Here is a 26,058-nt window from a genome sequence, read left to right on the forward strand (position 1 = left end):
TTAGAGGGTTGGAAACGTAATTAATCCCCTGATAAGTTGATTAATTAAATTTTCTGGCAAAATTAAATTAAAATCCTAAACCAGAAATTTATTTAATTTTGTGTCCTAGGTGAAATTAAATTCTCCAATGGTGAAATTTGTGGGTTTTAAAGAAGTTAATTTTTGGAGGTCCCCGGCCAAGGGAATATTGAGGAAATCAAGAAATTTTGGACCCTTGGGCCTTGGTGGTTAAGTCAAAGTCAAATTTTTGAGGAAATTAACTCAAAATAATTAATTTTGAGTTAATTAAAAATCAATTAAATGATAAATTCGTTTTTCTTCAAAAATTGAATAATTTTGACAGTGATAATTAAAGATTAATTAAATCTTTATGAATGGTCGAGATTAATTTGACAGTGATCAAGCCAACTAGTCGTTGGAGATTTTACCTATAAATTAGAGGTTGGTGTCAGTCTGTCTCTTCATCCGATCTTTGAATCGTGTACTAAGCTTTCTAGCTCTCTTGTATACTTTTTGAATTAATGCAAAAATCTTTGGGGTTTCAGCGTGCGGTGGTGTTTCTCCTCATGAATTTATGGTAACATTGTTTTAATTCCTACTTAATATTATGTGAAAACTATCAATCAATAGCTCTCTTAGAATAATTTGAATAAAGATATCTTATTCAGTTTGTTGGATCTAGGGTAACATTTTTAATTTTGATCGAAGTAGCAAGTATCTCTATTTCTTCATAATTTCATTGTTGTTCTATTTCTCTACTTGGTTTGATGGTCGATCTAGTGTTTGTAGGAGATCTCTCAAGTTTTCGTTTAGCGTTTGAGGATAGTCCTCAGTTGGACCAGCTAACTCTTAGCATATATTTTCTGAAGAACCCACCTCATATAAGCTCCAAGATTTATCTAACGATAAATTATTTTTCTGCAGAGTGTTTTTGCGCTAGTACCTCTCTAAAATTTAAAATCTTTTAAATATTTTGTGGAAAAATTGATAAGATCTGGCTAGTAAGAGCTTTAGATTATCATATCTAGAATCGGGGTTGGACTCATACTCCTCAGATCTGATAGATCTACAACCTTTGTGCATAGATCTGTAAATTTTTTATATAGATATGGAAATTTTCAAACTTGGGTTTCTGGGTTTTATTTATTTTTGTATATCTGGGTTCTGGGTATTTTGTTTTCATTTTTTATTTTTTTTGCAGGTGCAAATCTGCAAGAGAAGTTTAATTTGAAGTCAGATCTAGACCCTGGAGAGCAAAATCTGGCCTCAATACCATTCTGCAAAGACATTATTCAAGATTATTTTCATTATGAGGGTTTCAAATTCAGTTCTGAAGTTTTTCTGAGAGCAAACTTTAAAGCAGAAATATGTTGGTTTAAAATTTAAAATTCTGGGCAAAAAAAATTTAAATTTTTTTTTATAAATTTCTGGGATTCTTGGGCTACCATTTTCTGCTTCGTTTTTCTCCCTTTTCCCTCATTATTCTCTGCTTTATTTTCTCTGCGTTTTTCTCCCTTTCGTTGTTGCCTTTCCATTTATTTCTTCTGCCTGTGCCTGGGTTTTTCTACCTGCATTCCTTTGCTCCTCTCTGCCTCCATTATTCCGAGCTCTCGCGTCCTCATTTTCCCTTCCTCATCTCTGCGTGTCCCTGCTATCCCTTATTCGTTGCTCCCTTATCGATGCCTGAGCTCCTACGTCCTCGTTTTCCCTTCCTCATCTCGACGTGTCCCTGCTATCCCTTATTCGTTGCTCCCTTGTCGATGCTTGAGCTCTTGCGTCCATCCCATCGCTACTTCATCACCCATTTATCCTTTCTTTCTCGACCTCATAGTCTCACCTTTCCCGCCACGGCGCAAAAAAATGTTGTCGCATAGAATGTCTAGGCACCACGACAACGGCTCAGATCAGGGGTGGTCACCCTGATCCCCAATCTCTTCGTATAATCTATCTCCCTACAACAAAATAAGGGGGGTAAACCCTACGGAAATGGAATGAAGGAGAACTAGTTGGGAACCAACTAGTTCGGGAGACACAGTGAAGCGACCAAGTACTTGTTTTATATTTAGCAAGACTTATAGGATTCGATTAGATTTAAACGATTGATACCAGTGCCTTATGGAGTCAACAATCTTGCTAGGAAATTTAAGACCAAGTAATTGATTAGCAACTGCTGCTTGGATGAATAACTATCTTATATGAAATGCAGATCCTAAAACTAATGTGAGATGCAGGAAACTTGGTTAATTTTAGTTAAATGCCTATCTAAGTTTTAACCCTTCGATCCTTTCTATATTGAGCCTAATTTCGTAGTAATTTGCAAAGAGAATATAAGGTGAAGCACACTAAGGTGTGATTAACAATAGCTCTCCTGATCAATCTGACATACCGGTGCCTCCGACGCTGCAGAGAATTGTGGCTCTAACGACTGCAAGGTCATCGTTTTAAGTACTATTAAAAGCAGGCTTCTCAAATAAAGATGGATGGGTACCTATCTCTCTATCAACCAAGCTTATGCTTGGAAGTAAATTTTGATTATGCAGAACTAACTTAATATGCAAATCCATGAGATGATTATAAGATGAGATGAAGTTAGCTTCAAGAACTAAAAGCGTTTGTGTCGCGATCTATCAAAGCCTTTAATCACCAAAATGAAATGTTCACTTCACTAGACAAAGATTGAAAGATAAACTCTTAGCAATATCGCAATTAAACCACAAGCTTATTTCAAATCTTTTTAATACAATTATAGTTCAAAGAGAACACAAGCTTCCTCACGATTTCCTTTTTTTATTTTTTATCCTTCGTTTCAATTTCGTCTGGGTTAGGTATTTCATGAATTCGATTTTTTTTTATGAGTTTTCTTTTTAATTTTATTTTTTTTTGTTAAAAAGAAAACTTTAGAATTTTGTATGATTTTTTATTTTAATTTTTTTTAAGTGTGACTTTAATTTTTTATTTTTTTTTAGAAATCATTTTTTTTTATTTGCTTGTTTTTCCTCTATTTTTTATTTTTTTATATGAAATTTTGATTTTGTTTGAGACAAATAAAAATTTAAAAATTTCCATTTCCATTTTTAATGTGACTTTGATATTTCTAAAGAATTAAATCAAAAGAAAACTTTGTGCTTTCACATTAAAATTTTAAAATTTTTATGTGGCCTTTGGCCCATTAAAAATTTTATTCATTAAGCCTTTTGATTTTTTTGCATTTGTCACATTAAAAAACTTAATTTGCCACATTAATTCTTTTCATAAAACTTAGCACATTAAATTCGCCGAATGAATAATTAAATTTCTAATCTAAAGTTCCTTCTTGGGGTTTTTGTGTTAAGGGTTTGGGACTCTAAAATTTTAAAGGGAAAATTTTGTGGTGTTTAAAATTTTTAATTTCTCTATAGTCAACACATTTAAATATCATTTAAATCATCTCTAAAGTTTGACTATAGGAAAGTAAGAAATTTTTCTAGATTGTGGTTACTTAGGAAAATTTATTTTAAATTTGGAATTGTTTGAAGTATTTAGCATTTGAATTTCATGGTTCTACATGGTATTTAATTTCGAAATTTAATTGCTAAAGTATTTTGCATGCTAAGGTTTTGAGCATTTTTTATGCTTGACATCTATTGAGATTGCTCATCGTTAAAGTAATTTTAAACGTGGTTTAATTACTTTAATTATTGGATATTTATTGCATATCTTTTGAGAATTTTTTTAGTGTTAAGTATTTTTTCATAGAACTATGGTAAATTGCATATCTTTCATTTCTTAAAGTAAGTATTTATGAGCATCTATTGGCATTGATATTAAATTGTGAAGAAGCTTTTGTTCTCTTTGTGCTATAATTGTATTAAAAAGGTTTGAAGTAAGCTTGTGGTTTAATTGTGATATTACTAAGAGTTTATCTTTCAATCTTTGTCTAGTGAAGTGAACATTTCATTTTGGTGATTAAAGGCTTTGATAGATCACGACACAAGCGTTTTTAGTTCTTGAAGCTAACTTCATCTCATCTTCTAATCGTCTCGTGCATTTGCATATTAAGCTAGTTCTGCATAATCAAAATTTACTTCCAAGCATAAGCTGGGTCGATAGAGAGATGGGTACCCATCCATCTTTACTTGACAAGTCTGCTTTTAATAGTACTTAAAACAGTGACCTTATAGTGGTCAGAGCCACAGCTCTCTGCAGTGCCAGAGGCATTGGGTATGTTAGATTTTCAGGAAAGGTATCGTTAATCACAGCTTAGTGTGCTTCACCTTATCTCCTCTCTGCCAATTATTACGAAATCAGGCTCAATATAGAAAGGATCAAAGGGTTAAAACTTAGATAGGCATTTAACTAAAATTAACCAAGTTTCCTACATCTCACATTAGTTTTAAGATCTGCATTTCATATAAGATAGTTATTCATCCAAGCAACAGTTGCTAATCAATTACTTGGTATTAAATTTCCAAGCAAGATTGTTGACTCCATAAGGCATTGGTATCAATCGTTTAAATCTAATTGAATCCTATAAGTCTTGCTAAATATAAAACAAGTACTTGGTCACTTCACCGTGTCTCCCAAACTGGTTGGTTCCCAACTAGTTCTCCTTCATTCCATTTTCGTAGCGTCTACCCCCCTTAACCTGTTGTAGGGAGACAGCTTAAACGGAGAGATTGGGGATCAAGGTGACAGCCCCCGGTCTGAGTCATTGTCGTGGTGCCTAGACATTCTATGTGACAACACAGATTATATCATACTTAAATACATCATACCATTCATCATTAGATGTATGCACAACAATCCTTAACAATTCCATATGATTTTGTAAAGTAGGATATCAACACAGACTTTTAAACATACTTGTTCGAAAGTGATGCAAGTCTACAAACCCACATTTTGTCCTTCATGACAAAGCTCCTTTTTATGATGATAAGAGATCAAATGCTCAAAACAAGAGCTATACATACTTCACATTCAAGAGGGCATCAAGCTTCAGATTAGCTCTCAGATATCTATTTATGAAAACTTTTCAAGCTAGGAGCCAAGCAATATGCTTTAATATTGCTTTAATCTTGACAATTTGTTAATGCTACTTGAGATTAAAATGTCTAGTGCCTTTCCCAAACTTCAGTGCACCTCTTCAGAACTTTCACAAATGTTGTCAAGAGAAACATGATTTCAAAAGAATTATTGTTAGCAAATACATACCTTGACTTCAGGCTTTGCTTCAACTCTTTGGACAGGGAGGATTTCAAACTCCCTTTTGAGTGCACCTTTCAAGATAACACAAGCTCGATTTCTTAACAACTTCATCAATCATGAACTTTATTAATCAGGAAGACTTCTTCAAATTGGCTGAGGCTACTTGACCTTCAAACTTCAGACTTCAGTATGTATTTTCAATCCTTGCCACTCTTCTTCTCAAGCTTTGTAACGTCCTACTTTTGAGCATCAACTTCAAACATAAATTTGTTAAGTCTAATAGATATTGTATCTTTTCTTTGGATAGATTGAAATTTGGGGTTGTAGATCATATCTGACATGTTCAATAAACATCAGTCCTTGATAATTTCTTCAAGGATTCTTGTAATCTGATTAAGGAGAGGATTAAGATTTTCCAACCAAGAATGTGGTCATTTCCTCAAGCTGAGGTTAATATGAATGACGTCAAACTAAACTTTTAATTTCACAATTTTAGTGAGCCATACCTTGTCATGCATCTTTGCTTTGTGATCGAGCCTTTTATTCCATAGGTTTCTAGTTTCGCTAGCATCATTCCTTTCTTTTAAACTTGTCACCAATCCATTCCTTTCTCAGGATTATTTTCAAGTATCTGAGGCACTCCAGCCTTAGTCATAGAAGCTCAATCAATCAAACAAATTGTATTGAATAAGTCAAAGAGCCGGCCTATTGTCGCCTAAAATGTACACCTCAATGTGGGCAAAATCCCAATTCCACCAGGCATAATTGTGGAGACACAACGCTCAAAGCAAGGGTTGTCACCTATTCCCTACTCACTTCGTTAAAGCTCTCTCCTAAGTAAGCTAAGGGGGGTGTTGGATGATTTAATTGTGAGTTAAATCCCTGTCATTAATTGTCAACCCGGGGTTCGTAGAACTGACGAGGTATACCTATACTATATGTACTAGGTAGTTATTTATCAGAATAGATTAATCTAATGCAGTTAAAACTAATTACCAAACAAGTTAAATCAATCAAACCAAACCAAACATAAAGAAATTGAAATCACACTTGCATAAAGGAAATCACACTTGCAAAATTGAAATCACACCACACTTGCATAAATGAAATCACACTTGCTGAATTGAAATCACACTCACACCTGCTGAAATGAAATCACACTTGTTGAAAGGAAAAGCACACTTGCATAAAATGAAAACACACTTGCTGAAAAGAAATGAAATAAAATAACTATACTATGTTACCAATATGTACAAAGATGTGCAAATTGTGGTTGATGGGGGGCCTCCATTCCTCAGCAAGCACATTAAACAAACTATCACATCTTGGAGATCAAAGTGGCAGTATGTATTTCATAAAATGAGTTACAAGATATTACAAGAATTCTCTATCCTCACTTTACAAATCACATCTTGGATGGAACTTGGAACCTCCAACTAACAACTAGCAACTAGCTACTAATGACTAATTAGTTAACAACTTGACAACCCTTTGTATGAAGGGTGCACTCCTATTTATACAAAAATTGAGGATAACTATACAATAAATATAGATCCTTAGATCTCTCCTAAATCCACATTTATCTCTTGTGGTTACAACCAATCACCTAAAAATGTAAGATACAAATACTTTCATCCATGATTCTTCTCCTTTGAATGTGCATAGTTAATGATCCACATCTTCTACAATTATTCCACAAATCTTCATGAGTTGGAATTTGAAATTCGAATTTGTGGTTGGGTGGCCAAGTAGGACCCTTCTAGAATCTCCAAGTAGGCCTACAATATCACAAAACTCATAACACTTTCAGATATATATGAAAACATGTTAATTTCCTAATATTTAATCACAAATTCACTTATAATACTTAAAATCAATGACTTGGAAAATAATAATGATAAACCCATGTGATTATGAAAATGGTTACTTAATGTAAGGTTATGGGGCTATAGAGTTACGGAATGAGGGTAAAATGATGGAAATGAAAGTGAAAGTGGATGACATTTTGGAGGCCCAACATAAAATATTGGGTGATTTAATTGCGAGTTAAATCCCTGTCATTGATTGTCAACCCGGGGTAGTCCCTAAAGGATGAATGATGAAGGAAAACTTGTTGAAACAAGTCTAGGAGATCTAAGGGCAAGGCAATTATTATTAATCTAACTTGATTATTAACTAAAGCAATGTGTATGAGATGGATTCGATTAAGATTGATGATGCAAACACGAAATATAAAGATGATAGACCAGTGCCTTAATAACAATGCTTAAATATAGATACTTTCACAAAATAATATTCCAAGTTACAAGAAAGACAGTGTTGCAAGACAAGCGTTAGTATAAGAAATCAAGAGATTAAAAGCAACTAGAATATGAGCAATAAGCTTTCAAATATAACTTGCAAGAAAATGTAAGCTTGAACTTCAATTAGAAGAAATGCTCAACAATGGTATAGCAACTCAAAAGACAACAAGCATGATACTGACAAGTTCAAGAATGTAAAAGAAAATTTTGCAAGTGAAATAAATAGCCCACAATTCTAGGTACAATAACCAAATGAGTGAGGAATGAAATGCAAGACTAAACTAAGTGTGATGGAAGATTCTAGGTTAATTTTAATTAAGATGCCTAATCTAGATGAAGGCCTTCTCCTTAACTATTTTGAAGCAAGTCTTAAACAAGGTTGTAGAAAGAAGGTCCAAGGAAGAAGGCTAAGGCCTTATTAAGGCTACCTCATTTTGCTTCTAAAAACCCAAGTGCCTCCGTTCCTACAAGGAATTGCCCACAACAGAACTGTAAGGTCACCTATTTTAAACATTGAACAAGGGTCAAGCGTTTCAAATTGGTATGAAGAAGGTAGTCTTAACTTTCTATCAACCAAGCTTCTGCTTAGAGGTAAGTTTTAAAATGCAATTCTAAGTCTAGGATGCAAATGCAATTGCTTCCATGAGAGACAATGATATCAATATGCTTCAAAGGAAGTAAATTGCCAATATGCTTATAATAAAAAATGAGATAGATACTTCAAAGCACAAGATTACTAGCTTATGACAATGACTAATGAAGCAAGAAAAGTTAATCAATGAAACAACAGCAAGAATGACAATCGGGATTAGATGAATTAACAATAGCTCAGAATGCCTTTAGATATGTTTATTAAGAGAGATTCCCACTTAAATTAGACAATGAACTTAAGTGAAAATTATATGATGTAAACACAATTTTAGGATGGCAGATGAGATTGCTAATAGTGATTAGAAAAACTACTTAGATCATAAATAGCAAATGAAACAAGACAGTAAATATTCCAATGCAAATTTGATCAAGTAGTAAATTAGGAAAATCAAGCTATAAATGCAATGCAAGGGTTAGCAGTTAGATCTAAGTTAGCAGGAGAATTAGGAAGTTAGTAGATTCTCCCTTTTAAATAAGGAGAAACAAGATGCCAAGGGATCAAATCCCAAGGTCCCTCAAAAAGAAAGATTGCTTTTATTATTGAGATTACAATGGAAGATGCCCTCTAAACAAAAGGGAAGGGCTCTTCTTCAAGGAGCTTCACAACAAATATGCAAGCTTTACAAAACAGAAAATCTCCCCAAGAAGCAAATAGATCCACTTGAGATGGCTCAAAATTTCTCCAAGGATCAGACTTCAAATGTTTTCAATCCTCCAATAAGATGATGACAGTAAAAAGGCTCTCGGCATAGATGAAAGGAGATGCTACTTCTTCGATCAAATGACTCACAAGTATGACAAATCTCAGCTTCAAAGGAGGCTTGATACTTCAATGATAGACCCACCTGCAAAACAAGAGATTAGACCTTGAAAACACCCATACACCAGTAATCAAAATTACTCACGGTCATAGGAAAAACAAGCTCAAAACCCTTATGGCCAGTGCCCAAAAATCAATTAGATTTGAGTTAGATTTTAATTAAATTATTGAGGGAACTTTGATTAAGGTTTCAAGACTTGTAGCCTTCCAAATTTATGGCAAACAACCAAGATACTTCAAGCCTTCTCGCACCAGGTGAAAGAGTCAAATTTGAGCTCACAGCTACAGGGAAATAGGCCTCCCAAATAGGCTTTCTCGGTGCTACAAGAAAACAAGGTTAGATCCACAAACTTATGCCCAAAACAAATGGACAAACGCTCTTAAGATTTATATGAAATCTCTGCAAAACAACAAGGGTTAGATAACAATTTATATAGAAAAAAAAATGAAGCTTTCCAAGTTTACGGCCTTAGTGAAATAAACTCAAAAGCCCTTGTGGCTATAACCAAAAATTTCACCAATAAATCAAGGTAACATATGGCAAATTTTCACAAAATTTTTGACGTTAAAAAACCCTCCTAAAGATGGCTCCTCTCCCTTTGCAATACAAGGGTTACTGATACAATATCAACACAAATAGAATCACCCTCTAAAAACCCTTGCGGCTATGATAAGATACTCTCAATAATGAATGTGATTTGCTCCAAAAAATTATCAAAACCCTTAAGGAAATTTTGTGTTAATGAATCAAAGGTTTGAGAGCTTGAGAAGGCTTGTGGCCTTCCTAAAACCAACCTTCCAAGGCCTGAAAAACAAATCGGATTAGAGAAGAACCTTAGAAAAATTATTATGAATATTTTATGCCTCAAAACCTCCCAAAAAATTTTAATCCAAGAGCAGAGGTAGGCATGCGGCTAAGGAGCAGCAAGAACAAGGTATACAGCTTCAAAAAATAAACCCTCCAAGGCCTCCCAAGCCCTAGCCATCTAGGCTTGGAGGCCGATATCACCTTCAAAAAATCAATCGAGCCTTAATAATTGATGGGATCGAGCCTACAAACAATATATTTAGGAAGATCTAACCCCAAGATTGATACCTTATCGGATTTGCAAAGATACACCAACGATATATATACAAATGGATGAAATATATACAATGTTAGAGTGAAATATATATACAAACTTATTTACAAATGATAGGCTCTTATAACAGATCTATTCATTAAGCACCCTTTTGAATAAGAGAGATGAAAATTAATTGAGTTTATGGAGCAAGTGGCTTGAAACTCCCTTTTATAAAATTTGAATGATAAGTCTCTGGAAGACCCACTATGGGTTCTCAGTTGCTATGTGCCAAGTAGATGGATGGTTCAAACAAGAACGTCCCCAAATGCCTGGCTCAAGTACTTAGCTGATTCAAGCAAGAATTTCCCCAAGTCCTCAATATTTGTTCACAAAAATTTTCTACACAACTTCGAAAGATTTTGTTAGATTCATAGGGATTGGATGGCACAGAGAGAAGGAGCTCTAGTGGTTCAAACAAGAACCCACCAAATCTACTCAATCAACTATGTTTCCCCAATCCAAATAGAGGTAGAAAACAAGCGACCAATAAATCCAAATGGCTAATGAATATAACAATTTTATAACAATAGTAGAAATCAAAAGCACATTTCAAAAAATATTACCATAACAAGTTGAGAAGAACACCATAGCTTTACCCCAAAGAATTTTTGTATTATTGCTCAATTGAAAAAATTACAAGATCTAACAAAGCTTCTTAGCCATGATCTTCGTTACATGTTACAATGAGGAGCATATGCTTCCTTATATAGAAAAATGAGAGATCTAGATACCCCTCCAAGTGGAAAACGGCTAGGTCCAGAGATGTGCACAACATTGACTTGATCCTGGAAAATAACAGCAAGTTGATGCTTGATCCATGTCAAAATTTAATCTTGTCCCTTGATCTGGAAGAAGAAATTCGAATTTGTTGAAGAAGGCTTTGATCCCGGTCCAAAAAATATTTTTTCAATTTTTTCTCCTTGAAAAATTCCCCTTTAATTAACCACCATGGTCCAAAAGTTGATTTTTCTTAAAAAATCATTTTTTTCCTTTGATAGAGGGCCTCAAAAATATTTTCCAATTTCTTTCCTCGAAATTCCCTCATTCAATTTGACCACTTCGACTAGAAAATTGACTTCCCTTAAAAAATCTTTTTTTCACTGGAAATAATTCTTCTTGTGGACCAACGAATTCTTTCTAGACCAATCTTCCTCAGGAATGAGTCTTTCAAATTTAATCTTCCTAGGAAATGACCATCTTCTCAATAATTCGATCTTTTCCAGTTGGAGAGAATATTATTTTCTCTCATTCAATTTTTCTGACCATTTTCCGACTAATTATTTAGCCATTTTTTGCCAGTAAAATAAAATAAAAAAACCGGCTTCACAAATTCGGTCAGTAGTTGGTCAAAGAAACAGAGAATATTCGGCCTCCAACCTCAGACAGAGATTCGTTCAAACCACAACAGAAGAATGCAAGTCAATGTTGGTCAATGCAGAGAACAAAAAGTCAACTTTGCTGGTCAAATCTTCCTTCTTCCTCTGTTACACGTGTGAGCAGAAACCTTGTAGAACATGTTTGGATGTGTGATTGTGATAATGATTGAGGATGGTCAAATTCCCAATATATACATGTCCAATAGGAGGGGTTTTGACCAAGGGTCAAATTCATTCATGAGGTGGGGCCGACCTATCAATCTGGGGCCGACTTGGATAGCAAGAAACCAACAATTTTATCCTTTCATTTTGATGATGAAAATACCGACCACAGCTACAATTTTCCAACATCTACCCCCCTCATTAGTCGTCACCCAATTCCTCAAGCATTTAATTCTTCGTCTCAAATAAAGGAACTCTTGAATGTCCCAACCCCAATAAGCAAGAAACTACTACATCTTAAAGGGGTATTGGAAAAATATACAAGCAAGCTTGGGCTCCTAAGTTATGCACTAAATAAAGACAAATCATTAGAGTAAAAGGCGCACCAGAGAAGTGGAAAAAGCAGGTCTTGGAGGTGGATCATTTGCATGAAGTTGCTTTCTTGGGATTGATTGAAGAGATTATTGTGGAAATTTTGCAAGTTCATTGCATATCTTCTATATTTTGTGTTATATTGTGTGAATTAGGGTTTCTACATGTGCTAAGATTAAAATTGCTATATTTATGTAGAAATCTTGATCCTCTATGCCATGTGAAAATGTTTTCCTTGAATCCTTTAAGAAGAATTTGAGTCGTGTATCTTAAAATCTCCCTATTATGGAAGTCCCTAGGGTTTATAAGAAGAGACTTTAGCCCTCTCGCCCTCTTCGACAAGGTCGTCCTCATTTGAAGTTGCGCTAGGTAACTCCATTGCCTATTTTGACCAAGGCACTATTCTAGGTGGTGGTGATCAATCCTACTACTTTTACTACTCTCTCTCTCTTCTCCCCTAAATTCTACATATCTAAGGTAAAGGTTAGGGTTTTCTTTGAAATATTGCTTAAAAAAGTAATTATATTTGATGTGTTAGTGCCCTCTAAGTAGGAGTTGCATTAAATAAATGTTAGAAAGCAAAATCTAGAATTTATTGCCATTATTCCATTGTAAAAACCTATTTCTAGGGCTGACATCAACATTATATTGTTTTTTTATGCATGTTTCGGCCATAAAAACTCAATTGTAAACCCTAAACCTTGCATATCTAATTTATAGTCTTCATCCTTTGTTGATTTATCATTGTAAGACTATTTCTTCTGGTTGTTATATGACATTGCATGTCCTATCACTGAAAATATATCAAACCCTAGTTTATAACAGCCCTCCAATTGGTCTAGGGATAGAGCGCTTGTACTTTGGTGAAGATTGTCTTAACCCTCCATGCTCTACCAGTACCATATCCCAGTCATTTGACCTCATCCATCACCTTGAACCCTTCTTATTGCATATCCTTTAGGTGATCTATATAGAGAAGCCTTCCTTGTGGTTCAAATACCAGTAAATAGCTAGAGAAACATTGTTGAGGTGACAATGGTAGCTAATCTCTTACTGCCCCAAGGTCTAGATCTACCAAGTGAGGCTTTGCACTAGGCCTGCTAGATTTTACAATAATAGTACCCATTTATAAATAACACGTCTTCCTTCAAGAAGAATGCTAGATTGGAGAGAGCACTAAGTAAAGCAATATGTGGAGAACTCTGGCATAAAGCTAGTTGAAGACTATCATAGGGCTACTAGTTGGTTGGTTGTCAAATGAGGAGAAAGTTTTTCTCCTATGGGTTACCCACTGTGGGTAACAGTACCAACAACACTACATATATTTATGTTCATTGAATAAAACCGCATTTTTACTTTCCATGTGTAAAAGTTTATGCCATTAATCTCTTCAATTTATTATATACTTTTCATTTTCTCGTTTTTAGAAAATAAAGTGTTACCCTGCCTAAAAAGTTAACAGACCTTTCTTTGTGTAGGGCAAAAAGTTGTTGTCACTAGCACGGATTCTTCTCTTCAAGTTAGGGCAATAATAGATTCATGTTTCCAACAAGTTCTTTGTCCACTGAAGCCAATTTTTTCTAGTATGTGTATTCTATTTTTCACTGGATATGGTTTACACTAAATGTCATGGGGCATTCTAGCTATCATAGCTTCCATTTCAATTTCATTTGAGCACTTGACTATGTTCTTTACATGTTGCTTATCTACTCTTATTTTTGTTTCTTCTTCCCGCAAGTCAAAATTGTCACGTCTCTAAGGGTTTCTTCATGTTTCTTTGCATTCATAGAGTATGGTTCTAAATATCACAATCATGTATGCACAATCTAGTGGGTGCAATTTTTATGGCAGTGCATTAATTACTATTGGTATGGTTGTTCAATTATCTCTCTATGTGTCGATTGTGCCCAATGTATGATTCTCTAAAGAAACACATTTTCCCGCACACTTATTATATGTTTTTTATCGTCAAAATGCTTGTTAAAGCTACATGTTTTAGGTTGTGGATATGCTCAACTAGAAAATTCTTTGCCCTTCTCAATCATACTTGTGGCTTTTCTCCTCGTAAGTGATTTCCTTAGAAAGCCCTTCCTCCAAAACAAAATTTAATATTTTTTTCTTTGTTCTTTTCTTTTTATTTTCTAAAGTTACGACTTTAGAAACTTAAAATAATTTAGAACACTTATATTTTTAATTAAATAAATTCACTTATGGCTTAATCATGTTTGGAATTCTTTGTTTGGTCTTGTCTCACTCTAAACCCTCAATCCTTCTACACCTCAAGTTGAACTCCTAACATTCAGTCATAATATTTATGCTCTGATCGTGAATTAGGTTTATCTCAAGCGGTCAAGAACAATGATTGTTATCCTCCCCACCTAAGTTCAATTCCCACAAGTAACATGTTAAGCTCATAACAAGTATATTGTTGTAATGGTTACTAGCCTTGTTGAATGGCCTTGAGACCTGAAAAATATCTTGTTGTAATGGCTACTAGCCTTGTTGTTGAATGGCCTTGAGACCTAAAAAATATCTTACCCTTACATTCTATTTGGACAGTGGGGTGCTTGGTTACATGGAAAAAAATATTTATTCTTTAATACCATGTCAAATATGAATGAAAATATACATAGCAATAGACTATAATTTTTATATGATCAAATAATTCCATACAATATGGTAGATTATCTTATATTTCATTTATGAAGTGGTCTAGGATGCCTACCTTGCCTAACTATTATAACTAATCACACTTTATTAATATAACTTCCAACACTTTACTAATTCACTTAAAGCATATGTTACACAAGGATGCGTCCCCCCTGGAAAACCCTTCATCCCCTCTATTCTAGCATATTGGGGACCTAGGAACTCGTTGAGAACATTCCAAAACTAGTGGGAACATCATCAGGGACACAGAGACTTTGATGGCATTTCCAATATGTCCCTTGCACATGTTATCACTTGGATTCAACCTCAGGCTGAAGGAAGGCAATGCCAGGGTAACCACAAACCACGCTTAGCCAAGTAGCTAGCCCTACTAGGCCGGTAGAGGGCTCTCTCCATAAGGATCTCAGCCAAGATGACTGGATCAAGAAAAGGATTTTAGGCTAGGTATAGTAGCACGAAGTTTTGATTTGATTTTGAATGGGTTTTTCCAGATCAGGAGAAGCTGGAGAGTTTAGGTCTAGGGAATTAGGTCAGAATCACAGGGTGTTCAATGGGGCAAAGTAGGCATAGGCTTTCGCACTCAAGGGCTTGATGGGGTGAGATGTTTTAGACTGGTGAAAAGCTAAGAAGAGCATGTGAAATCATGGATCCTTCCTAGACTGCAGAAAACATGCAATGGTGAATGGTTTCCCAAGGCAGAGCACTGATGTAATGAATTTCGCCTATCAACTTGAAAACACTCAATTAGAAGCAATGAAATGATTAATGGAATACATAAAACACATTATCACAGAAGAAGAAACTGTACTAAAACTCATACCACATGGATCCCATAAAAATAGCTGCAATTCTTATTAATCTCCTGCCAAACTGCTTACAAAAGGTGTACAATCAAGGTCTGAGCATCCAGCTGAGTCCAACCCTTTACAATGAGAAAGAAGAAGAAGATATAGACATGAATTCAACCTCCTCCCATCCTCAGGGGTCAAATCCCTAAGATGAGGAGCTAATCTAACTAATACTGAACAAGAAACAGGAATATAGGTATTTCAACAACTTTCCTCTAAAAGTGAAAAACTGATTCATTTGAGCTCAAACTGACTTCTAAAGCAATGAATCTAACCTCTATTACTATTTATCTATCATATTTACATGCCAAGTCATCATTTACAATGCTGAAACAATCCCCATGAGAGAGAATTCATGAACATAGTCAAAAACTGGAAAAATAGGCATCCTGAGCAAAAACTGCCCTACGCGCAGCGCCACTTTCAAGGCCCTTTTGGAGGCCTTCCCAGCATCCAAATTGAGCTCATGATAGCTCATTGGAAAGGTCTTCAAGTCTACTTTCCAAAACACCTGGAATTTCTGCATTTGAAGCTCATTTGACCCCTCAAAACTTAATTCTCCCAAGACTTCTTCTGTGTGTCCAAAAAGTGGCAGAAAGGTTATTTTTAGGGTGTTTTTTGATCGTTTGGTGGACCAGATCTGCCCCAAAAACTTTGAAAATCTCTAGGGTGCATGTCCTCATCGCTCTGAATCCAAAAAAGTAAACCATTTCTTCATTGGGTGCCCCTACCGGTGTTGCACATTTAGGCAATTTTCCTGTGTGTAAAATTTCAAAATTTGGAAATGACAAAATTTCTTCTAAACTTGCCCAAAATTGGTGAGAAGCACCATCATCAAGTGTCCTGATGAGCCAAGGAAGCTTCAGCAAGCAACCTAAGCCTATCCTCCTCTTTTTTGCCTTTTAGAGCCCGCCTTAGCCTAGCTTTCATCTTTTTGACCCTCATGTTGCAAATTTTGTTTCGAGTCTTGTAGTGGTAGGCCATGTTATCAACTGCAAACAATCTCCTTGTGTCCCTCTGATATGTCATGTAGGTACCAGGCACCTCAGTAGCTCTAGTCTCTTTGGCCTTCTCATTTGTCTTCACCTGAGCACTGCTGGAAGGTCTTCCTTGTCCATGTTTGCTAAGTTTTGAAGTTGTGTACCCCTAGAGAAGGTATGGAAGGAGTGAGTATGGGTGATTTAGGAGTGAGGGGATGGGAGATGACCTTATGGGCTGGAAAATGAATGAGGGAGTAGGAATGATAAAAATGAGAGGGAGGGCTTGTTTTGTTTGAGAAATTGCCCTTTGGGAAGAGGGATAAAGGGATAGGAATGATATAGAATAAGGATAAAGAGATAAAGGGATTGTAGTGATAGGTGATAGGAGGAACAATGAGGGTTTAGGGTTTTAGGCATACTAGGGGAAAATTTAGGGTTTCATATTTACCACGGGAAATGGTGCTTAAAAGTTTGATTTGCAAACCAAAACTGAAGTGAGGGAGGTCAACTTACTTGCAATGGAGGTAAGAGAGAAATTTTGAAGTTTCTTGAAGTTTTGAGGGCTTTATGGCCCTTCTGCTCAACGCACAGTGCCACTTCCTGAACGCGCAGCGCCACTTTCAAACAACTTTTGACTGCCTTCCCGGTGTCCAAATTAGGCGTGGGATAGCTCGTTGGAAAGCTTGTCGAGTCTACTTTCCAGAACATCTTGAATTTTTCAATTTGGAGCTCATTTGCCCTGTCAAAAGCTCAATCTCCCAAGACTAGTCAAAATGTGCAGAATGAGGCTGCCAAAATGCAGAGTGTTGTTTCAGTCAACTTTTGAAGGTCTTCCTCAACTCCAAATTGAGCTCATGATAGCTCATTGAAAAGCTCTCTGTGTCTAGTTATCATTTGACTCATCAAGCAAGTCATTTGGTCACTCCAGCTAGGAGAAAGCTTGATTTTCCCAAGGTCACTGTAGAAGTGCAGCAACTCTCTTGTAGCAACTGTATTTTTGACATTTCTCTAAAACCATGACACCTATGTAAAAAGTGAAGGAGGTTTTTCTTCCTTGGCCTATTGTGGACAAAAACCTCTCTCACTTTTTCCAAATTCTTCCCTGTTTGGTCTAAAACATAGTTTGAAGAAAAATCGGCCCTATGTGTGGCAAATGATTTGTCCCTTGGAATGACTTATTGAAAAATGATGGAGACATGATGTGTATGAGTTGGAATGGCCTCATACTCGCTGAAATGACCTCCCTTATGCCTCATATACTCAAATGTCTCTGATTCCATACCCAACCCTACCTCAATGGGTGAGGAAATTAGGGTTTAGTGCTTGTGGAAAATGATGATTTGGACACCCTTGGGAAAAAACAACTCCCTTTGGCATGCACTTAACCCTTTGAAACTTTACCCTTTCACTTGACTATTTCCTTTGAAAAATTGATCTTTTGATGGTCTGGCATCTTTGGAACACTGAGTTAACAGCTTGGGATGGTGAAATTATTACATTTGAAAGACATAAAATTACATAATGAAATAAGCATTTCTCTTTACAAATCATCTTCACATGGTGAAGGGATGTTATTTGATCACCCTTTACTTGCTGGTCTTATGCAATGGAATGGAACCTTGGCAACCCTAATGACCTAATGAAACCTTGAAAAACCCTAAAGACCTAATGAGACCTTGAAGGACTGAATTTCAAGATGACATAATGACCTCATGACTGATACAAATGGCATGATAAAAATAACTTTATGGATGATGTACAATCAACAAGATATGAAACTATGCCAGCAAGTAATCACATCTAGGGAAGAGTGATGTTTTTGGGCAAGGACTACCATCAGTGACTAATTTTTTTGCATGACCAAGTGGAATGATAAAAAAATTCTGAATCGTCCCCTTAAAATCATATGAAAAGAGGATTTTTTTATCACTAATGGCAGGATGCAAATACTGACACTAACATCGGCCTTATTGGGGATGGCAGCTCCTTGGAGGTGTCAAGAACATCGTAGACCAAGTGCCTAACCATGTGGGCCAATACGGTCAAAAACTTAAATTGAAATGCATGACTGAAAACTAACGACTTGACGACACAAACTGACTTTTACTCAACTAAAAACTGACTCAATACTAAAACACAACTAACAAACTGGAAAAGATGCTCAAAATGGAGCTTATTCAATAAAACCTACTCTAATTGTTCCATTCATCACCTAATCAAGTGAAATGAAACAACCAATGCAACCAAGTAAGCATTCTGGCTGCTGTTTGAATTCTCCGCAAGTGCTTGTTTATGAGCAAGAAGAGAGAACTACTGAAATGCAACTCCCATGAAAACTTGTAAACAGATCCAAATTTTCCCAGATTGAATAATATGGATTCTCTATCTGACTCCAAAAATACTGCATAAGGATCTTGAAATTCATGTGCACTAGGACTTAGCTCATCCAATGGATTACTTTGCTTCTCCTCGTACCATGAATGCAAACTTTCATCTGAGCTTTATGACGAGACTCCTGCTAAAAATGACAAAGAAACCGACTGTTGGATCAAGTTTGTATCAATACTTTTTTCAAGCTCAAAGTTAGCTAATGGAGAAGGACTTTGACTGTAGACATCATCCAACACATCAACTATTGGATCATGAAAAACTTGAAAAGACTGTTGCAACACATTTTCTATTGGTTCCAATGAGATTGCATGATTTGAAGATATACTATGCAAATTTCCCTTCAAAAACTGAAATGATTCAAAACATAATGGTACGGAATCATCTTGAATCATTTGAGCATATGTTCTAGCTTCCAAGTCTTCATCTGCAACCTGACATTCAATGGCATTCGGGGGCTGCAAATCTAAATATGAGAAGTCTTGAACAAGGATTTCATTGCCCTCTAAATGGTCAAGATCAAAACTTATCGATGGTTGTTTTCTTGATTGCACGAAAGTTGTCTCTGATGAACTGAAACGAAGTAAAACAAAGAGGCAAAGATCCTTCACTTCAAAAAATTTTGCACTTTGCTCCTCACTTCCATAGCTGATATGCAACGGCTGATCACTGTATTCGAACTACTGAAAGTGAACTTCCTCCTTCCACAAACCAGTTGTTGATTTGTCTACAAGACTAGCTTCTGTTTGGAGAACATAATCATCATCATACTGATCAAACTTAGGCAAATCATCAGTATAAAACACATCATCAAGCATACATGTCAGATCAACAGATCTCTCTTCTCCAAGATGATCTATAAAACAATCATTATCAAATCTATGACAACTGGGATAAGAAAGAAAATGTTTTGGATCAGCCACTTGTTTTTCTTCAATCAGCGAGCCATGGTCTTGAACATCATATTCATTCCTTGTGGTGATCTTTTGCATCATCTCTTCCACTGCACTTACCAAAATGTTGAGCTTTACCTCTAAAGATGTCGATTCCTCTGGATCTATGTTCTTCATCTCTTCTTCCTTCAACTTTGCCCTTTTGATCAGCAAATTAGCCTCTACATCTACTGCACTGTTTTGCATCTCTTCAAGTGTTGCAAGGTTCCTTTCTCTCAGCTGAAACTCCATTTCCGGATCAAAGGCATCCGGGTAGTGCAAGAGAGCGGATCCAGGAGGAGGCCTTATATTAGCAGGCATCGAAAAATAGACTTGGTTAAACCTGGCAGAAAATTGTTGTACTGTCTCCCCTGGCAGTCTTTTCAGCTAGTTATACTCTTCTAGAATCAAGAAAGGGTTCTGTTTGACCACCCACTTGTCGAGGAAAACTTTGACGAACTGCTGGAAATTTGAGATGCTCGCATCAAGTAGGGTTTTGAACCAACTCTTGACTTTGCCTTGCAAAGAAAGAGCAAAAAGCCTAATACTGACATTCTCTTCATCAACTTCAAAATGGTCAAGAAAAGACTCAAAATTCAGTACATGTCTCTCAGCAGTGATGTTGTCACATTCACCATCAAATCTTGGTAGATATAGGTAATGATTTTTAGGGAAAGCATGGGATATAGGAGGTAAAATAAGAGGCTTGTATCTATCTGGAATTTTACAAGGTATAGGAGTATATACAAAAGCTGTAGAATTATTCATGATCTCTTGAGGCTCATCAGTTTGAAGACAATCCTCATAAGATTCGGAAGAAGGGTCTTGATCAAGATCAAAGGCATGCGAATACTTTGTATTTGCAATCTTCAAAGGGAAGGAATCACATGCAGGTCTAGGATATTTTCTCAAATACAGTATTGTAAAGCCTTCTTGACATTCTCGGGAAAAGAGAAGAAATAATTTATAACAAGGAACATAATGTCTTGGATGAAATTCCAACTTGAATACCTAATCTTTCCATATTGTCCTTTCATGTTTCTGCTGGTCAGGCTCATCCTCCAGTGGAGTCCTTGGATCTGATCTCAAAACTGATTTAGAGTCGCCAGGTGAATGATTTCAGCCTTCTGGTGTCTGATCGTTGTCCACCATCAACAATCAGATCTAAACTTGCTACATTTTGTTGAGGAACATAAAACTACGTTCCCCAATATGGTCACCACTATGTTATCACCTAGATTGAACCTCAAGCTGAAGGAAGGCAATGCCAGGGTAACCATAAACCACGCTTAGCCAAGTAGCTAACCCTACTAGGCCGGGAGAGGGCTCTCTCCATAAGGATCTCAACCAAGATGACTGGATCAGGAAAAGGATTATAGACTAGGTATAGTAGCATGAAGTTTTGATTTGATTTTGAAGGGGTTTTGCCGGATCAGGAGGAGCTGGAGAGTTTAGGTTTAGGGAATTAGGTCAGAATTGCAAGGTGTTCAATGGGGTAAGGTAGGCATAGGCTTTAGCACTCAAGGGCTTGATGGGGTGAGATGTTTTAGACTGGTGAGAAGCTAAGAAAAGCATGTGAAAATATGGATCCTTCCTAGACTGCAGAAAACATGAAATGGTGAATGGTTTCCCAAGGCAGAGCATTGATGTAATGAATTCTGCCTATCAACTTGAAAACATTCAACTAGAAGCAATGAAATGATTAATGGAATACATTAACACATGATCAGAGAAGACGAAACTGTACTAAAACTCATACCACATGGATCCCATAAAAATAGCTGCAATTCTTATTAATCTCTTGCCAAACTTCTTACAAAAGGTGTACAATCAAGGTCTGAGCATCCAGCTGAGTCCAACCCTTTACAATGAGAAAGAAGAAGAAGATATAGACATGAATTCAACCTCCTCCCATCCTCAGGGGTCGAATCCCTAAGATGAGGAGCTAATCTAACTAATACTGAACAAGAAACAGGAATATAGGCATTTCAACAACTTGCCTCTAAAAGTGAAAAACTGATTCATTTGAGCTCAAACTGACTTCTAAAGCAATGAATCTACCCTCTATTACTATTTATCTATCATATTTACATGCCAAGTCATCATTTACAATGGTGAAACAACCTCCATGAGAGAGAATCCATGAACATAGTCAAAAACTGGAAAAATAGGCATCTTGAGCAAAAACTACCCTACGCACAGCGCCACTGGCCCAACGCGCAGCGCCACTTTCAGGTCCCTTTTGGAGGCCTTCCGACATCCAAATTGAGCTCATGATAGCTCATTGGAAAGGTCTTCAAGTCTACTTTCCAAAACACCTGGAATTTCTGCATTTGAAGCTCATTTGACCCCTCAAAACTTGATTCTCCCAAGACTTCTTCTGTGTGTCCAAAAAGTGGCAGAAAGGTCATTTTTAGGGTGTTTTTTGACCTTTTGGTGGACCAGTTCTACCCCAAAAACTTTGAAAATCTCTAGGGTGCATGTCCTCATCGCTCTGAATCCAAAAATGCAAACCATTTCTTCAATGGGTGCCCCTACCGGCGCTGCGCGTTTAGGCAGTTTTCCTGTGTGTAAAATTTGGAAATGACAAAATTTCTTCTAAACTTGCCCAAAATTGGTGAGAAGCACCATCATCAAGTATCCTGATGAGCCAAGGAAGCTTCAGCAAGCAACCTAAGCCTATCCTCCTCTTTTTTGCCTTTTAGAGCCCGCCTTAGCCTAGCTTTCATCTTTTTGACCCTCATGTTGCAAATTTTGTTTTGAGTCCTGTAGTGGTAGGCCATGTTATCAGCTACAAACAATCTCCTTGTGTCCCTATGATATGTCATGTAGGTACCGGGCACCTCAATAGCTCTAGTCTCTTTGGCCTTCTCATCTGTCTCCACCTGAGCACTGCTAGAAGGTCTTCCTTGTCCATGTTTGCTAAGTTTTGAAGTTGTGTACCCCTAGAGAAGGTATGGAAGGAGTGAGTATGGGTGATTTAGGAGTGAGGGGATGGGAGATGACCTTATGGGCTGCAAAATGAATGAGGGAGTAGGAATGATAAAAATGAGAAGGAGGGCTTGTTTTGTTTGAGAAATTGCCCTTTGGGAAGAGGGATAAAGGGATAGGAATGATATGGAATAAGGATAAAGGGAGGGATAAAGGGATAGGGAAAGAGTTTAGAGTTGTAGTGATAGGTGCTAGGAGGAGCAATGAGGATTTAGGGTTTTAGGCATACTAGAGGAAAATTTAGGGTTTCATATTTACCATGGGAAATGATGCTTAAAAGTTTGATTTGCAAACCAAAACTGAAGTGAGGGAGGTCAACTTACTTGCAATGGAGGTAAGAGAGAAATTTTGAAGTTTCTTGAAGTTTTGAGGGCTTTATGGCCCTTCTACTCAACGCATAGCGCCAACCCAGACGCGCAGCGCCACCTCCTGAACGTGCAGTGCCACTTCCTGAACGCGCGCCGCCACTTTCAGACAACTTTTGACTGCCTTCCCGATGTCCAAATTAGGTGTGGAATAGCTCGTTGGAAAGCTTGTTGAGTCTACTTTCCAGAACATCTTGAATTTTTCAATTGGGAGCTCATTTGCCCTGTCAAAAGCTCAATCTCCCAAGACTAGTGAAAATGTGCAGAATGAGGCTGCCAAAATGCAGAGTGTTGTTTCAGTCAACTTTTGAAGGTCTTCCTCAACTCCAAATTGAGCTCATGATAGCTCATTGAAAAGCTCTCTGTGTCTAGTTATCATTTGACTCATCAAGCAAGTCAATTGGTCACTCCAACTAGGAGAAAGCTTAATTTTCCCAAGGTCATTGTAGAAGTGCAGCAACTCTCTTGTAGCAACTGTATTTTTGACATTTCTCTAAAACCATGACACTTGTGTAAAAAGTGAAGGAGGTTTTTCTTCCTTGGCCTATTGTGGACAAAAACCTCTCTCACTTTTTCCAAATTCTTCCCTGTTTGGTCTAAAACGTAGTTTGAAGAAAAAACGGCCCTGTGTGACAGATGATTTGTCCCTTGGAATGACTTGTTGAAAAATGATGGAGACATGATGTGTATGAGTTGGAATGGCCTCATACTCGCTGAAATGACCTCCCTTATGCCTCATATACTCAGATGTCTCTGATTCCATAGCCAACCCTAGCTCAATGGGTGAGGAAATTAGGGTTTAGTGCTTGTGGAAAATGATGATTTGGACACCCTTGGGAAAAAACAACTCCCTTTGGCATGCACTTAACCCTTTGAAACTTTACCCTTTCACTTGACTATTTCCTTTGAAAAATTGATCTTTTGATGGTTTGGCATCTTTGGAACACTGAGTTAACAGCTTGGGATGGTGAAATTATTACATTTGAAAGACATAAAATTACATAATGAAATAAGCATTTCTCTTTACAAATCATCTTCACATGGTGAAGGGATGTTATTTGATCACCCTTTACTTGCTGGTCTTATGCAATGGAATGGAACCTTGGCAACCCTAATGACCTAATGAAACCTTGAAAAACCCTAAAGACCTAATGAGACCTTGAAGGACTGAATTTCAAGATGACATAATGACCTCATGACTGATACAAATGGCATGATAAAAATAACTTTATGGATGATGTACAGTCAACAAGATATGAAACTATGCCAGCAAGTAATCACATTTAGGGAAGAGTGATGTTTTTGGACTAGGACTACCATCAGTGACTAATTTTTTTGCATGACCTAGTGGAATGATAAAAAAAATCTGAATCGGACCCTTAAAATGATATGAAAAGAGGATTTTTTATCACTGATGGCAGGATGCAAATACTAACACTAACAGCACATTTTGAAACGGCTAGGGTACATTTGGTTATACCTCACCCTCATCTTAGGCTAAAGAAAATAATAATAAAAAAGTGCATACTACTTTTTCCTCCTCTTCACACTCAGGCCACCATTCACACATGTTTTCCTCTTCGTGCAGGAGCTTCATCCATAGTCTCGACTTCCCCTATAACCCGCTCACGCACTGCATCCACAATCTAGTTGCAGGTTTGATCCACTCCTCCTACACTTTGGTCATGCACTGCATCCACATTTTGATCGCATGTTTCAAGTCCATATACAATCCAGTTGCAGATTTCATTGTGGGCTAGGTCTAGGTCTTCATCGTAGGCTAGGTCACAAACATTTGAAATTTGATTCTCTGTTCACCGAGCCAACACAACTAGGGTTTGTCAACCTGCCATCCATCTCTTCTATCTATTCACCCATAGGATGAGTTTGAGTAGAAATAGCCTCTTGCAAATTCTACTAAGATTATGTATGGGCATGTCACTCTAGCCACAATTTTGTGGCAATAGAAGTAAGGAGTTAATATCCCATGCAGGATGAATACATGGTGGTACCCTTTACTATTTATTTTAGTGAAAGTCGAGGTAGTTATACGAAAAAAGATAATCATAGTTGACTTTGTTCCAATCGACAAACAATATGATCATAACGTCATGCAATGAAATCATCAACATATCCAAAATAAATAGTAACTTTAGCATCCTTTTAATAAGTGGAACCTATCAAAAAAAGCCTGGCCTTCAGAAGTGTCTCGCCACACTTGTGGAGAGAGAAGTTTTGGAGGTCCCAAGGTACATGAGCAGTAAGCAAACAGAAATATGAAATCCATGCTGACTAACCCATCCAACTTGGACTCAAGTCTCCTAATATCCATGGCTTGGGATCCATATTCATTCATAAGGAATTAAAGTAAAATCATGCACACAGACACACACACATATTATTGTCGTCCCCTGAAATTTGGGGGTGCACTCTAGCCGTCCCGGAAAATCGTCTCCCTATCCCCAAAGCTAGGGCAACATAGCTTAAAGCGACCATAGTATGGTAGTTACCATAGTTATCAAAATCAGTTGATCCAAACTGGAATCGACCAATGGTTACCATAGTTATTGAAATCGGATGTTCCATATTGGAACCGACTAACCACAGGAAAGCAACCCAAACCAGTACTTAAACCATACTGGAGACCAGTTATATCCTGAATGGCTGGTTCAAAACCAGAACTGGCCAATTTCAGTCCAGACAAGACCTTGACAAACCCCAGCCCACCTGCATGCTCTCATGCCAGTTTGACTGGTTCTTCAGTCTGGTTTTCTGGCTGATTCCAATCTAGTCCTGATCTGACCCTTGGCTGGTTTTGATTCTGATAAACTATTGATCATTGCTTATGTGAGTCAAAAATACTTCATAATGCCCTTATGTGTAAACTATTCA

General features: G+C 36.8%; 1 protein-coding gene across 3 annotated transcripts in view; it reads right to left on the minus strand.

Annotated features, from left to right (window-relative positions):
- The window catches only part of LOC149222493 (uncharacterized), a 297,411-nt gene that overhangs the window by 250,941 nt on the left and 20,412 nt on the right, over positions 1-26,058 (minus strand). The window lies entirely within an intron of this gene.

The sequence above is a fragment of the Pinus tabuliformis genome, chromosome Q, assembly GCF_031772625.1.
Source record: "Pinus tabuliformis cultivar Carrire ecotype Pingquan chromosome Q, CPIR1, whole genome shotgun sequence".
NCBI classification, from domain to species: domain Eukaryota; kingdom Viridiplantae; phylum Streptophyta; class Pinopsida; order Pinales; family Pinaceae; genus Pinus; species Pinus tabuliformis.